This window comes from Schistocerca nitens, chromosome 5, assembly GCF_023898315.1.
Source record: "Schistocerca nitens isolate TAMUIC-IGC-003100 chromosome 5, iqSchNite1.1, whole genome shotgun sequence".
Lineage (NCBI taxonomy): Eukaryota > Metazoa > Arthropoda > Insecta > Orthoptera > Acrididae > Schistocerca > Schistocerca nitens.
In genome coordinates, this window is record NC_064618.1 from 147,427,124 (window position 1) to 147,442,747 (window position 15,624).

Genomic DNA, 15,624 nt, shown 5'->3' on the forward strand with positions numbered 1-15,624 from the left:
GATGGAGGCTCCACTCTTCATCCAGTCATACTGATTTAGGCTTTCCATGGTTTCCCTAAATTGCTTCAGCAAATGCAGGATGGTTTGTATTATAAGACCATGGCCAACTGCCTGACTCATGCTTGTCAAACTAGGCCTCTAAGTATATAAATGCCTGTATGTATGATGTATGGTTATTTTTCCTGTTCTTGAATGGTAATAACAAGACACGTTCAAAATCCTTGTAAAAGTGATCTACAGATGAGAAAAACTACTAATACTACTACATTTGAGCCACAAGGGAAATTAATGAGGTAGTTCTTGATTACGGTAAATAAGTCAAAGCACTACTTAGCCAATGAACATGCATTTTATAATCAAACTTCCATACAGTCTAGTGGTGGAGGAAACCACATGTTCATATTTTGTAGCACTACACATACAGTGAACAGTTACAGTGATTAGAATCTGCAGGTATAGATGAGTTGGATATCAGCAATTCAGGAAGAGACCACTACAGGGTGGCCAAATATTTGCATACTACAGGAGCTCATTACACATTTTACTACATCTATATCATCCATTTGTACATCCAGCAGGTTTACTAAGCATATGTTGTACACTTAAAATTAATTTATAGAATTACACAATCCAGTTATACACTTTTGTACAGAGGTACAATGAGATTTAGTAGAAACAATAGTTTTGCAGCTAGTAGGATGTTACAGAATTTTTTTAAATGTGTAGTTAAGAAACATTTTGTATGTTTGGATAATCTATAGCATTTTTCTGTTCACATATCACATACTATTATTGCCTAAAGAAATATTGCAATGGATTACATGTATGTCATTGAATAACCTTGTGTTAGAATCATCAAGACAATCAAGAACAAAGTAAAATTACTTCCGCAGTATACACGTGAAAATTGTATGGTGACTGTTTGTATCACAGTTAAGGTGAAACTGATTTTTACTATCATCAATAAACACAATTAAGTAGTAAATGTGTTGGAAAGTGAGTGTAAGATTTCCAAGATCATTAAAAAGTGGTTCAAATGGCTCTAAGCCCTATGGGACTTAACATCTGAGGTCATCAGTCCCCTAAACTTAGAACTACTTAAACCTAACTAACCTAAGGACATCACACACATCCATGCCCAAGGCAGGATTCAAACCTGTGACCGTAGCAGTAGTGCGGCTCCGGACTGATGTGCCTAGAACTGCTCGGCCACAGCGGCCGGCCTAGATTCTTAAAAAGACTCCTGCTAGATGCATTGTTATGTACAAGGTGGCACCATTAAAAGTATATCACCACCCCTTTGAATGCAAATGCAATATTTTGACTTCTGAAATAGACTGAACAGCTACAATAAAGTAACAATATTATGAAAAGGACAGGTGCTACTCACCTTTCAGCAGAGATGCTGTGTCGCAGATAGGCACAGAAAAAGACTTAGAAAGTGAGCTTCCAGCCAAAAGGACCTTCATCCGAAATAGACAACATACACACACACTCATGCAAATGTAACTCACACATACATGACCACAGTCTCTGGCTGGTGAGGTCAGATCTGACTTCAGCAACCAGAGACTGTGACCATGTGAGCGTTAATTTGCTTTTGCTCGAGTGTGTGTGCATATGTTGTCCATTTCTTATGAAGATCTTGTCAGCTGAAAGCTCACTTTTTAACAGTCTTTTTGCTGTGCCTATGTTGGACATGTTGTCTATTTCTGACAAAGGCCTTGTTGGCAAAAAGCTCACTTACTAAGTCTTTTTGCTACCTATCTGTGACTCAGCATCTCCGCCATATGATGAGTAGCAACTATCTTTTTCATAATATTGTTACATTCCATCCTGGATTTCCATTGTTTGTTTCAGCTACAACAATGGACAATTTTATGCAATATTTGGTTGTTAGCGTTCTTCTATCAGCATTCCAGTTTATTTCATCAGTGAGGTTAGATATTTCGCTTTGCGGCCTGCAAAATGACTTTCTCGATAGAAGCAAGAATTGTAATAACGGAAGCCAATGTGAAAACTGGTTTCATTATGGAAACTTGGAAAATTTTTTGGGTCAAGTATTTGGATAGAGGACTACCCGCAAAGTGAGCAAAAGTGAGTTTGTATAAAAACAGGCGCACCTACAGATCTGTGTAAAATGTAAAATGACAAAGAAGTCCTTCAGTTCACACACCAGAAGTTATTGCATACATCTACTGATGAATTTTTCAGAGTCCAAAGAAGTCTACATGCAAACTGGCCCAAAAGGCGTATGTAAGTAGTAAAATTGCTAGCGGTTATTGAAAAGTCTTCATTTGAAGCCATATTGTGTGATAGTTGTGCAGCAGTTACACAAGGATGACAGTCAGAAAAGTGTAGACTACTGCATGTGGCTTTTAAATAACAATCACAATGGTTTAAATCAAACAATGGAAAATCCAGGATGGAATGTAACAATATTATGAAAAGGAAAGTTGCTACTCACCATATAGTGGAGATGCTGAGTCGCAGATAGGCACAACAAAAAGACACAATTAAAGCTTTCAGCTGTTGGCCTTCATCAACAATAGATGAGACACACACACACAAACACATACACACACACACACAAAGGCAAATGCAACTCGCACACACGACTGCAGTCTCAGGCAAATGAAACCACAATAGTTTGTTAGACCCGTTCCATTACATTGTAAGTGATGAAGTGTGGCTTAATTTATCTGGTTGTGTGAATACACAGAAGATAAAGTGCTATGCAATGGAGCACTCAAATCCTCTGTGTCAGTAACAACTCCATGAAATTGGCATCTGGTGCGGTGTAACAAGAATATTTATCATTGGACAGATATTTTTTGACACTACCCTCATCATGGTTGCATATATGGAAATTTTTGATACATTTTGTGCTCAACTCACTTGCTTCCTCCAGCAAGATGGGGCAACATGCCACACGTTTAGTGTATCCATGGAACGAGTCCATGATGTCTTCGCTGAGGAACGAAGTGTCAGTAAACATTTAAGCCACCATATTTTCCATATCTAACAACATGTAATTTTTCTATGCGGTGACAATTGAAGAGTAAGGTCTATGAAACAAACCACGTGTAGGCCTGTTCAGCTGTCATCTGAGTTATGTCTACTAGGATTAAGTTTGGACCCTAGATTAGTACCCTTGTGTTATCAGCAAATATTACAGTTTTTGCAGTGCCTTTTAACCATCCTTTGCTTGCACTGATGACAGTCATTATCCACATGATTTTCGCACTCTGTTCTATCTGACTGAGCTGGATTGACTTTGCTCCATTTTAAGTACCTTTCCGCTAACTCTCCATGTGTTAGCTTCAGCCATCATTGGCTCTCAGTTACACAGGATCGCATTGTTTATGCAGCATTATTACAGCTTGGATGAAACTGGTCATCCACATGAGCACTACCACTACAGTCTGAAACAAAGTACGTGCATGTTACTTTACTGCTTGGAGAGTCAGTCAAACTTTCATGTGTGTAAATAATTATAGTTAATTTTCTTTTTATCTAAAATACTTACCAACAGAAAGTAAATACCCTGTATACATTTAGTTTGTGGAATAAAAAAACCTAGCAGAGATTCTGATGTATGGCTGGAATGGTTCCATAAGCTGAGTGATGAAGATCCTGACAGTGATATTGCTGACTCAGAGGACAAGAATTGTGCACATGATTTAGAAACAGAACAAGAAGCTTCAGAAAACGATGAATATGAATCACAGGAAGAAGTAATACAAAAGGACATATTTCTTTCAGGAAAAGATGGAATAGATGGGCAGAGGAAAAGTAAATGTTCTAAAGATGTTAGAACAAGATCTTGTAAGATTATTACGTATTTACCTGGACCCAAAAATGAATCTTGTATAAAAAAACAAAAATAGATATTACAAACTTATTTTTGGATGAAAATATAATACCTATTATTGCAAAATACCTGTTAGTGCAAGATGTACTAATATTTATATCAATGAAATTTGTGGTAATTTTTCCAGGTAAGGGACTGCTAAAGAAACAGATGTCTTAGGTTTGATAGTATCCTTGACAAAGGTGTTCACAGAGAGAATGACAAGTTGGCTGTTATCAGAGAGGTACTGGAACTATTTATGAACAATGGCCAAAAATATTTATCATCCAGTGTATATCTTATTGTATTTGTGTATTAAGTGTATTATATTTGAATAAAAACCCCTAAAATCACACATTTACACCACTCCAAGTGTTCAAATACACTGTTTATGTTGTGGATGACACCTGCCATCTGCACGAGTGATCATTTCAGGAATTATCACGTAAGTAATGAAGGGTTAAAGTCATTAGAAGATCACTTGTGAAGGTTAGAACCAAAAGTGAGCCCTAATGCCAGTCACTCTTGCACTCCACTTGTTATTTTCCTCCATTCTCAGGTTATTTTCATGCGTGACATACAGTCTGTTAATGAGACACTCAGCTTTGTGTTACCCATGACATATTCTGACTTTCTTCAAACTAATACTGCATTGATATGACTGTCTTTGTAGCAGGGCAGAATGAGAGTTGTTTTTGCAAAGATCATAATTTTGTTTTTCTAGTGAGGTCCAGAAAACAGATGTGATTTCCTGCTTCTTGTTGGAGACACCTTCAGTTTTCAACCAATTTATTTACAACTTGGTTTCAATAAATCTTAGTCGCTTTTAAAATGCTCCACACTTCAGGTTGTTTTTCAGCAGCACTGAGGCTGACTTAGTGTTCCGATTGTACGAGCTTTCACTGTTGAATCTGCATATTGTAGTGCCTCAAAGATTGGTACCAGCTCTGGTGTCATTGTTGTTGCCGCTGGTAAGAGTTAATACTGTCAAAATTGCAAGTGTATGGTATTCATGTCATCACTTCTGGTTACTAGATCAGATTGTGAAATGCTAGTATATAATAATCGAACTGCTAGTATATAATAATCTCATTGTTATTCACCTTGTAATGAGCCCAGATATCTGTAGTTAGGGGGAGAGAGACTGACACAGTGCAATATATATTTCAAGCTCACACATGTTATCCACAAAACCAGCTTAATATCACATCAGATCAATTGTAGTCATTAGCTATTGATGAATTTTTTTGATTCCATTAAGTCCTCCATCCTGTACTGGATTGTTCAGTAATGTATAGATCCCAAAGTTACATGATGGGCTTCTGGAATGCAAATACAGAAATGAATCTAACTTTACCAAAAGAACAACTCTGGTAAGCATTGATTATATTGTGCCAGTACATACTCGCACTTCACGTTGTGTTTTGTGCAGGTATGGTTTTTTTTATGTTGATTTTTAGCATATACACACATAATCTGTGTATGGTTCTGTGATAGCTATGTATCATAATCAGTGTTGGACACAAATCCCCATGTTGAATGAAAAGTAATGCCTCCAACTTTGTTAATTGGGTTTGGATGGGAATATTTTAATAAATCAAATGCAGAAATAATCCTTAGAATGTGATCTTTCATTGCCAATATTCACTTTTCCACATAAATCACCAGCTAATTGGATACATTTCTGCCAATGATGAACAAGTTTTCTGAAGCCATCACAGAAGAAGTCTACACTCTGTTTCCACAACCACAGTCCTCTCAACATTTTCATCAGAAGCATAATGATGTCCCTGCAGATTGTCTTTTATTATCGGGAACAGATGGAAGTCAAATGGTGCTAAATCTGGCCTGTATGGAGGATGCCATGTGGTGATGAGATTCAGTCTCTAACGTTCTGGTGTGATGGCACAGTCTGGCATTGTCATGCTGCAGGAAAACATTTCCCTTTTCCTTTCCGACCCTTGTTAGCCATCGTTTCAGAGTTCGCAGCATTATGATGCAATGCTCTGAATTTCTTGTTGTTCCACGATCAAGAGAATAAACGAGGATAACTCCCATCTGCATCCCATAACACTGTGGCCATGATTTTTCCAGCTGAGGGCTGCATCTTGAACTTCTTTTTCTGGGCGAGTCTTCGTGCTAATATTCCATAGACTGACGTTTTGTCTTCGGGTCGTAATGGTGTACCCATGTTTTGACTCCTGTCACAATTGAATGGACAAAGGTGTCACCTTCATTCTCATAATGCGAGAGGAGTTAGTGGCAAATTTCAAGTCTGTGCATTTTCATTTCAGGAGTCAGCATCCAGGGTACCCATTGTATGCAGATCTTCCGATAGCCAAGCAAAGCAGTAATGTGACCCACACATTCTTGTGAAATGTCGATTGTGCTTGCAATTTCTCTCTGTGCAATATGACAATCGTCCTGAATCAATCTGTCCACATTTTGCTTCTTAAATTCAGTGGTTGCTGTCACAGGACATCCAACTCTTTGTTTGTCACGCAGGTCAGATGTTCCTGCCTCAACATCTTTAAACTTACTTGCCGAATGATGCACAGTTCTCACATCACCACGATCACCATGAATCATTTTCATTCTCTGATGAATCTCCTTTGGGGTGACACCTTCTGCTGTCAAGATTCCAATGACTGCACATTGCTTAAATTGCATTGACCGACCGTCTGCACAGAGTTCCATACTTTACACTATAACAACACAACCTTTCAATGCTAAGGCTTCCTGCCAACTGGAGCTGTAGAGAAGAGGCTTCGGAACAAGCTAGTACCTGCCGCATACCAATGCTGCCAACCATTGAAGAGTTATGAAGGAGGAGGCATTACTTTTCAGTCAAGCCTTGTACATCATTTATGTTTACTTTCTACCCATAATTCCAAGTATTTCACACAGCCTTTGACTGACTGTATATTCTTGTAATAATGATTTGTAACAATGCTGTCCTATTTCTCATGCAGAATTATGTAACTGACATGCTTAATGATTTCGTAAGAGTTGCACCTGTTGCTGCATCAGAAATATGTTATTAGTTTTTAAACAATCCCTTAATGTAATTTCTTTAGGTGAAGTACAAGAGCGAACATGATTCCACACTTAGTCTAGTTTTATTTTTTTTATGAAGGTAGTGCATGTACACAGTTTCAGCCATGGTAAATTTGATTCATATGTATTAGTAGTTATAATGTTTGCTGCCACTCTGAGAAAGTTATCGCTGAATTTTGTAACATCCACTAACAAACCGAAACATTATGACAACTACCCACCACATAACTGAAAGCTGCCCGGTGGCACTGCAGACACTTAACACACTAAGGAGGAAAGTTGATAAGCAGAGCAGAGATGAATGAGAAATCATCTTAGTAATGATATGGGCAGCAAATAGGGAAATATACTGACACAAGCAACTTTGAAAAGGGCAGATTGTTAAGGCTTGGCACCTCAGAATGAGCATCTTAAAAATTCGTGTGCTGGTAGGCCATTCATCTGCTACTATTGTGAGCATCTATGGAAAGCACCTGAAGGTGTGAAAAACATAAGCAGAGAACAAGTTGCAGCATGTCCATGCCTCACTACACTATGTGGAGGTCAGAGGCTTTCCCACTCTGCAAAGCACGCCATGTGGCAATCTGTCACACATATGATGACATAGTGCAACACTGGCACAAGCACAAGTGTTTTGGAGCACACCATTCAGTCCACATTGTTGAATATGGGACTCTGCAGTAGACAACCTGTTGGCCCAAAAAATTGTCATTTAGGATTGCAGTGGGAACAGGTTCATCAAGATGGGCTGTGGATTAAGGGAAATATTTTACCATCTCAGATGAATCATGTTTCTTGTTACACCAGGTTGATGGTTGTGCCAGGATATGCTGTCATCTAGGTGAACATTTATTTATTTTTATTTATTTATTTATTTTTTATTTATTTATTTTGTGTTCCATAGATCCATATGGGAACATATCCCTGGATATAGAACGAGTCAAGGTTTTTACAGATTATTGTTTTGTGCACAGATACATTGATCTTATCATTAGATTAAAGAAACTGTGAAGTTTAGCATATACCCTTACATATTAATTAAGATACAGGACATCTGAAAGAATATACAGTCATACATAAATTTGGGTACTGTTCTCAAGTTATACAGGCATCCTATACAGACATACATAAATTTGGGTATTGTATTAAGTTACACTGTAATTACATAGTATGATTAATCAATTGTAGAGGTCACACAGTATGGTTTAAGCACAAACAAGAGATTCTACACATTTTTGCTAAGAAATTCAACAATACTGTAACAAGATTCATCTAAAAGGAACTGCTTCAGAGTTTCTTTAAACTTTGGCATGTTTCCAATCAGTTCTTTAATGTGCAGTGGGAGGGCATTAAAAATCTTTGTGCCACTGTATAAAACTCCCTTCTGGACCATGCTTTTCGTTTTTAGTTCATAATGGATATCCAGTTTCCTTCAGGTGTTATAACTGTGGTATGAGCTACTGATTTTGAATACGTTGCTAGTTTTTGAAAGAAAGCACATCAGGGAAAAAATATATTGGGCAGGTGTTGTAAGGATTTGTAGAGCTCTAAACAGATCCCTGCATGAGTGCCTAGGATGTATTCCACACATAATTCTTATTGCTCGCTTCTATGCATGGAACACTTTTTTTGCTATTGGTTGATTTCCCCAAAATATCATACCATAGGCCATAAGTTGGTGAAAATAGCCAAAATATGCAGTTTTTATTGTGCTCATTTCCCTAGTGTCTGAAATTATTCTTAAGGCAAACGTTTTGCACAGATCTTGAAAATGGTGGTGCCACTTCATTTTGCTATCTATATGCCGACCCAAGAATTTGGAGGACTCAACCTTCAAAATCTCGTGCTCACCTATTTTTAGGTTCATTTCATTAGTAACATTTGTGTTAGAAGAGAAATGAATGTAATTTGTCTTTTTTAGGTTGACTGTAAGGCCATTGGTTTCAAACCAGTTTGTCAAATCTGCAAAAGCTTTATTTGCAGCCTCATTTGACACATTCCCTGAGAGATTATTAACTGATAAAGTGGTGTCATCAGCAAACATGAGTATTTTCCCATATTCTGTACATAGTGCTACGTCATTTATAAATATTAGAAAGAGCTGTGGGCCCAATACTGAGCCTTGAGGTATTCCTGCAGTAATGGAGCCCCATTCTGAAGATACCTGGCCACCATGCAGTCCTTCCACGATTACTTTCTGCTTTCTACCACACAGATAGGATTCAAGCCACGTGCCTACAGTTCCACCCATTCCTAGGGTCTTGGCTTTACTCAAGAGAATATGGCGACTTACACTGTCAAAAGCTGTTGACAGGTCACAAAATATTCCAACCATCATCATATTATTATTTATGGCTTCCATAACATTGTCAACAAAGGCATGTATTGCATCCATGGTTGATACCCCTTTCTGAAAGCCAAACTGGATACTGCTGAGGATGTTATATTTACTAAGATGGCCAACCATTCTGCTATGCATCAATTTCTCTAGTACCTTGGAGAAAACTGAGAGTAATGAAATTGGTCGATAGTTTGTAGCCTCAGTCTTTTCTCCCTTTTTATAAATTGGTCGTATAAGCCCATATTTTAGCCTGTTGGGAAAAACACATTACTGCAGGCCACCTCCATCTGTTCATGCTTGATGTCTTCCTTGCAGGACAACTGTCCATGTCACAAGGCCAAAATCATGCTAAAGTTGTTTAAGGAGCAAGAAGATGAACTCACGCTGATGTCTTTGTCACTAAATTCTGCTGATCTGCACTCAATGGAACATATCCATGGTACTACAGGCACCAGTTCTGTATCTGCAAACCACCAGCCTGTAATTTATAGGAAATGTGTTACTTGTGCATAGATGTCTGGTGCTACATACCTCCAGAAACCTACAGAGCACTTGTTGAATCCGTGCTATGCAGAACTGCTGCTGTGTTGTGTTAAAAAGGGGGACCAACATATTGTTAAGCAGCTAGCCATAATGTTTTGGCTCATCAGTGTTATGTCACTGCTGTTATTTGGAAACATAGTTTCACTCAACTCATTGTTCTGTATGTGTTTTGCTTAATGGTGGTAATAGGTTTCAACTCTTGAGTTCTGGTTGTACCTTGAATTAGGTAGAAATCTTGTCCTGGCACATGACACTTTAATCAAAAGTTTTAATCATCTCTTGCACATTATGTTTTTCAGTTTTATCTTTATTTATTTTAGGAGGAAACAGAAATCAAAGTGCTGTGGAACATGTTTACAATATACTAAAATATTCATCTATAGTTTCCAGTTGGCAAATCTCTTCTCAGTGTTCTTTTAAATTCTCTCTAAATCTAAAACTAAGTAAGTCATTAAAACTCTGATATATACCGTAGCACTTTCCTTTTTTATCTGAATCTATCTGGTCAAAATACACTTAAATTCAACACATTGTCACGTAGAAGAAGGTGTAATTAGATGAATGACGAACACTAACTTCACTTAAGGAAGGTTTATTCAGCACTTGCACATACAAGAGCATGGAGCGAACTGCCTCCAGCCAGAACACATACAGTATATATACAGCTACAGAACATTCCAGTACAATGATTCTTGACATTTGTGGATACTTCTAGACTGTTCTCAAACCAAATACAGAAATTAAAATTGCATAGTCCAGGTGAGTTTTGAACTCACAACCCTCCATGCAACAGTTTAGTATCAAACCCTGGAGCTACTCAGCTTCTTCTCTGACATTGCTCCCTCCTTAAGAGAACAGCATCTCGGTGTGACGTCATCCTAGTCCGGGAATGAGTCATTGGTCCTGCATACTCAGACTCCTGATGACTGATTCTCACCCTGGCAGTGATCTTTTTAGAATTTCTTTTGCCGCTATGCTCTTCATCACCTTTCCTCTTCTTGCCTGTCACTGGATCTTTGAATTTAACCTGGGTTGCAGGATTCTTATAGGGCTCCATTTGAAGGACATGGACCATATCTCTGATATTTTGTGTCGGGGTCGAAATCTTCAATTTCATAAGTAAGATCAGACAACTATCTTACAACCTTATAAGATCCAAAGTAGTGCCTGAGGAGCTTCTCAGAGAGATCAACCTTCCGAACAGGAGTGAAAAGCCAGATGAGGTCACCAGGCTGATAGACAATAGGGTGGTGGCTCGCGTCATACCTTCGGCGATCGTTTCCTTGAGCCTGCAACGTGTGGAGTTGAGCTAACTGCCAAGCTTCCTCAGCTCTGGTTAACGCCTGGCCGATGTAGTCGTCATCCATGCCATCAGGATGTAACAGAAACACAGTTTCTATCGTCGTAGTTGCCTCAAGCCCATGCACCAGGAAAAATGGCGTAAATCCTGTGGTGTCATGTTTGGTGGTGTTGTAGGCAAACGTCATCACCCTTCCTGATGAGGACCACTGGTGATGACCATGGGCTCTTCAAAGGCTGAATGACGTCATTCTTCATCAATTTCTCTAGCTCGTCGTAAATTATTCAACGTTCTGTTGCTGACACCCGGTAAGCTCTCTGGCTTATTGGTTGATGGTCTCCAGTGCTACACCGTTGATTTGTCTAATCTGCTCTACACCTGTGGATTGAAGCATTCAGAGAACTTTTAAAGAATGGCAAGTAGCTTCTTCTGTTGTTCCCAAGTGAGATCTGGTGATAGTCGAGCTAGAAGATCTTGTCTTGTAGTCGTAGTGCTAATTTCACCCACAGACTCGGCATGGGAGGTTTCTATGAGGCTCAGCTGTACTTCAATTAACGGGTCAGCGTTTGCTATGCACATGCATCTTGGAAGGATCTGTGGTTCTCGGCTACAGTTAACTATCCACAATTCACTGAATCCGTTCTTAAATGAAATGACAGAGGATGGGATGACCAAGTTATTCTTCAGTGGTATGCTTCTCTTACATTCCACTACAAGATCCATGGCATGACAAGATCCAAGGCATGACATATGACAGTTACCTTTCTAGCGCTGATTGCAGGAATGATCACTTCATCCAGCACACACAGTCTCCACACACTCTGATGCACATCTTCCTGTCCACAGCATCTCATCTCATGTAGCATAATCTTCGAGCGACCACAATCTATAACTGCCTGAGAAGCTTTCAAAAAGTCCCATCTGAGAGTGATGTCATGACTACGCTCTTGTAAGATGATAAATTCTAAGGGCCACTTATACCCACATGAATGCTACAGCTTCCTGTAGGTTTTACATATTTCCCAAACATATTTCCCAATAGCCACCTTCAGCAGAGAAGTTTTGTTGTCAATGAATATGGTTTTCTGAAATTGACGACGGTACTTCTCCGAAATGACTGAATATGATGCTCCAGAGTCCACAAGGGCTTGGGCTGGTCAGCCATTCATGAGGATATCAAGATGGTTTCCTATCATTTTTGTAGTGATCGATGGTGGAGGATATTTCTCTTCAGTGGCCTCACATCCATGGAAGGTAGCGCCCTTTAGTTTTCCAGGTTGTGGCGGCTAGGTGATCAGCTAGAGCTTCTAAACGGCGATGGAGTTAGTGTCAACTAAGAACGGTCTGCTATCTTCTGGCACAGGCATCATCAAATATCCGCCGCCTTTCTGAACAATAGCGGACTACATGTCCTGGTTGTCCGCAATGGAAACATACTGGTTGGTTATCCTGGGTCCTCCAGACGTCAGTCTTCCTTGGAGCCCAAACAGGTTCCTCATGTGGCATTGTAGGAACGTAACTCCAACTAGGTCTCAACTTTTTCACCATTTTAAAGGGAAATGAAGGACGAGAGATTGGATTCAATGTCTGTTCCTCTTGACCTCTTGAAGTGTCTTGGTTTTTTGCTCGCCATGCAATCCAAGTGCCTTCTGAACTTCCTCTCTCACTATCTGATGAAGAACATTTGTGAAATCAGTTGCTTCCTCCATCACAGACATCGATACAATGTTTGAAAGCTGTTCAAACTTCTTGTTTGTAATTCTTATTTGATGCATTGTCTCGATATACTAGCAACATTTCATGAAGTCGTCTGCTGTTGAAACCTCCTTCAGGAGTAGGGCTTTATACATGCCCTCAGCAGCACCCTTCATGAGATGTGCAACCTTATCTTCCTCCTTCATTCTAGGATACACTATTTTACACAGCTCAAAGATGTCTTGAATGTAGGATGCTGTAGTTTCTCCTGGACGCTGTGCCCTGCTCTTTAATTTATCTTCAGCCTTGCACTTCTTTCGTTGTGTGTCACTTGCACAATTCCACTTGGAATACTCCCCAGTTTGTGAAGTTCTCGTCATTGTTCACATACCATTGCTTGGCAGTGCCCTCCAAGTAGAAAAATACGTTAGCCAAACACATGGTGTCATCCCACTTGTTAAATTTGGCTATACACTCATATACCTTCAGCCACTTGTTTGGATCTTGGCCATCATCACCAGAGAACCCGGAAGGATGTCTCATGTGGTAGGACACAGTTGCTGTCATCGTAATGTCCTCTACTTCTTCTCCCAGCGCCTCCACCAGAATGATGTCATGTAGAAGAAGGTGTAATTAAATGAATGACGAACACTAACTTTACTTAATGAAGATTTATTCAGCACTTGCACATACAAGAGAGTGGAGCGAATTGCCTCTGGCCACAACACATACAGTATATATACAGCTACAGAACATTCCAGTACAATGATTCTTGACATTTGTGGATACTTCTATAATGTACTCGAATTGAATATAGAAATTAAAATTGTACAATCCAGGTGAGTGTTGAACTCATGACCCTCCATGCAACAGTTTAGTATCAAACTACCACACCACTGAGCTACTCAGTGCCTTCCGTAATAATATGAGTGTCTTGCAGAAACTCAGTTTTAGTCTCCAGTTAAATCTGCGTAAACATATTAATGCTGTCTATTATTCCCAAATTATTAAAATGCTTTACTTTGTAGCATAGTCTCATACAACTCAGGATCTTGGACGTTAAAGAAGAAAGTTTTGGAATCTGGTTATGGTGAGTACAGAAGAAATTAAAAGAGAATACAGAGTAAAGAATTGTGAACTGTTTGAAAAGGTGAAGGAAACAAAATCTCTTCATCAAAAAGAGTCAGTCAAACAGTGTCAGACACTTTATAATAAAAACTATTTGGTAAAACTCACCATTTACATGAAAAGAAATGGTAGTAGAAGAAGAAGCTGTTGTCCTTGCTCTTCCAACAGCATAGTATTACATTACGTTATATCAACTGAGATATTTCTTATTTCAGTGACAGCACTCGCCTAAAAACTCCACTTGAGGTTACATTTTCCTGTGTGAGATGTTCAAAGCAGTGAGTACGAGGTGCTATCCAAAATTTTGGGACTGGTGCTGCCATCTGTTGAATGTCTTACCTTCAGACTAATGGTCACCATCACCCTCAAAGTAGTTCCCACCTGCACGTACACACCGGTCCCAGTGCTTCTGCCACTGGTCAAACGTTTTCTGGAAGTCCTGTTCTTTGAGGGTGTTTATCACCACCAACGATGCTTCTTGAATCCTCTCTAGAGTGTCAAACCAAAGGCCTTTCAACTTGAGTTTCAATTTTGGGAATAGCGCGAAGTCGCACGGTGCCAAATCTGGCGAGTACGATGGGTGGGGTACAACTGCCATGTTGTTTTTTGCCAAAAAGGTCCTGATGAGCAAGGACATGTGACAGGGCACATTGCCATGATGCAGCAGCCAGTTCCCTTGATGCCAAAGTTCAGGCCTGCGTTGCCGCACGTTTTCACGGAGCCGTCACAAAACGTCACAGTACTACATGGAATTCACTGTTTGGTTGCATGGGACGAATTCTGTGTGCACAATTCCCTTGGTATCAAAGAAAACGATGATCATGCTCTTCACTTTACTCTTCACCTGTATCGCTTTTTTGTGTCTTGGAGAGCCCGGGCTCTCCCACTGGGACAATTGTTGCTTTGTCTCTGGGTCATAACCTTAAATCCAGCTCTCGTCTCTGGTGATAACCTGTGACAAGAAGGTTGGGTCATCAGATGTATTCTGACAAAGGTCCGTGCACACTTCAACATGCTGTGCCTTCTGATCAGCAGTCAAGATCATTGGCACAAATTTTGCGGCGACACAATGCATGCTCAATTCATTAGTCAACATTCGTTGAAAGGTCCCATAACCAATACCCACTTCATGCACTAGGTCTTGAATGGTTCGACGTTGATCCACACAAACTAACTGTTGATGTTTGGCAACAATGTCTGGCATTGTGTGGCTAACGGGCCTTCCAGTGTGAGCATCATCTTCAATGTCTGTATGGCCAGCCCTGAACCGGAAGTGCCACTCAAACACACGCATACAGCTCATGCTCTATCCCACAAACGCTTGTGGAATCATTGCTAGGGTCTCTGTAGCATTTTTCACGAGATTTGCACAGAATTTGATACACATGCGCTGTTCTGTTCTGGGATCCATCATACAATCGCCACACACCAAACACAGAGAATTACAGAAATCACTGTGGACATGCAACATGTCCTGCCAGCTGAATGCCACTCCGCACACTGACTAAACAGATATGCTGCTCTCGCCAGCTAGCAGTGCAGGGACCTACCACCCCTACTTTCTAGATGGCAGCACCAGTCCCAAAAATTTTGGATTCCACCTCGTATGCTGAATAATATGTTGATGCTGTTGTTGCTATGTCTTGCTTCACTTTATGGATAGAAATACCCATACAATGATTCAAGAACACTTCCCTCATGAGCATA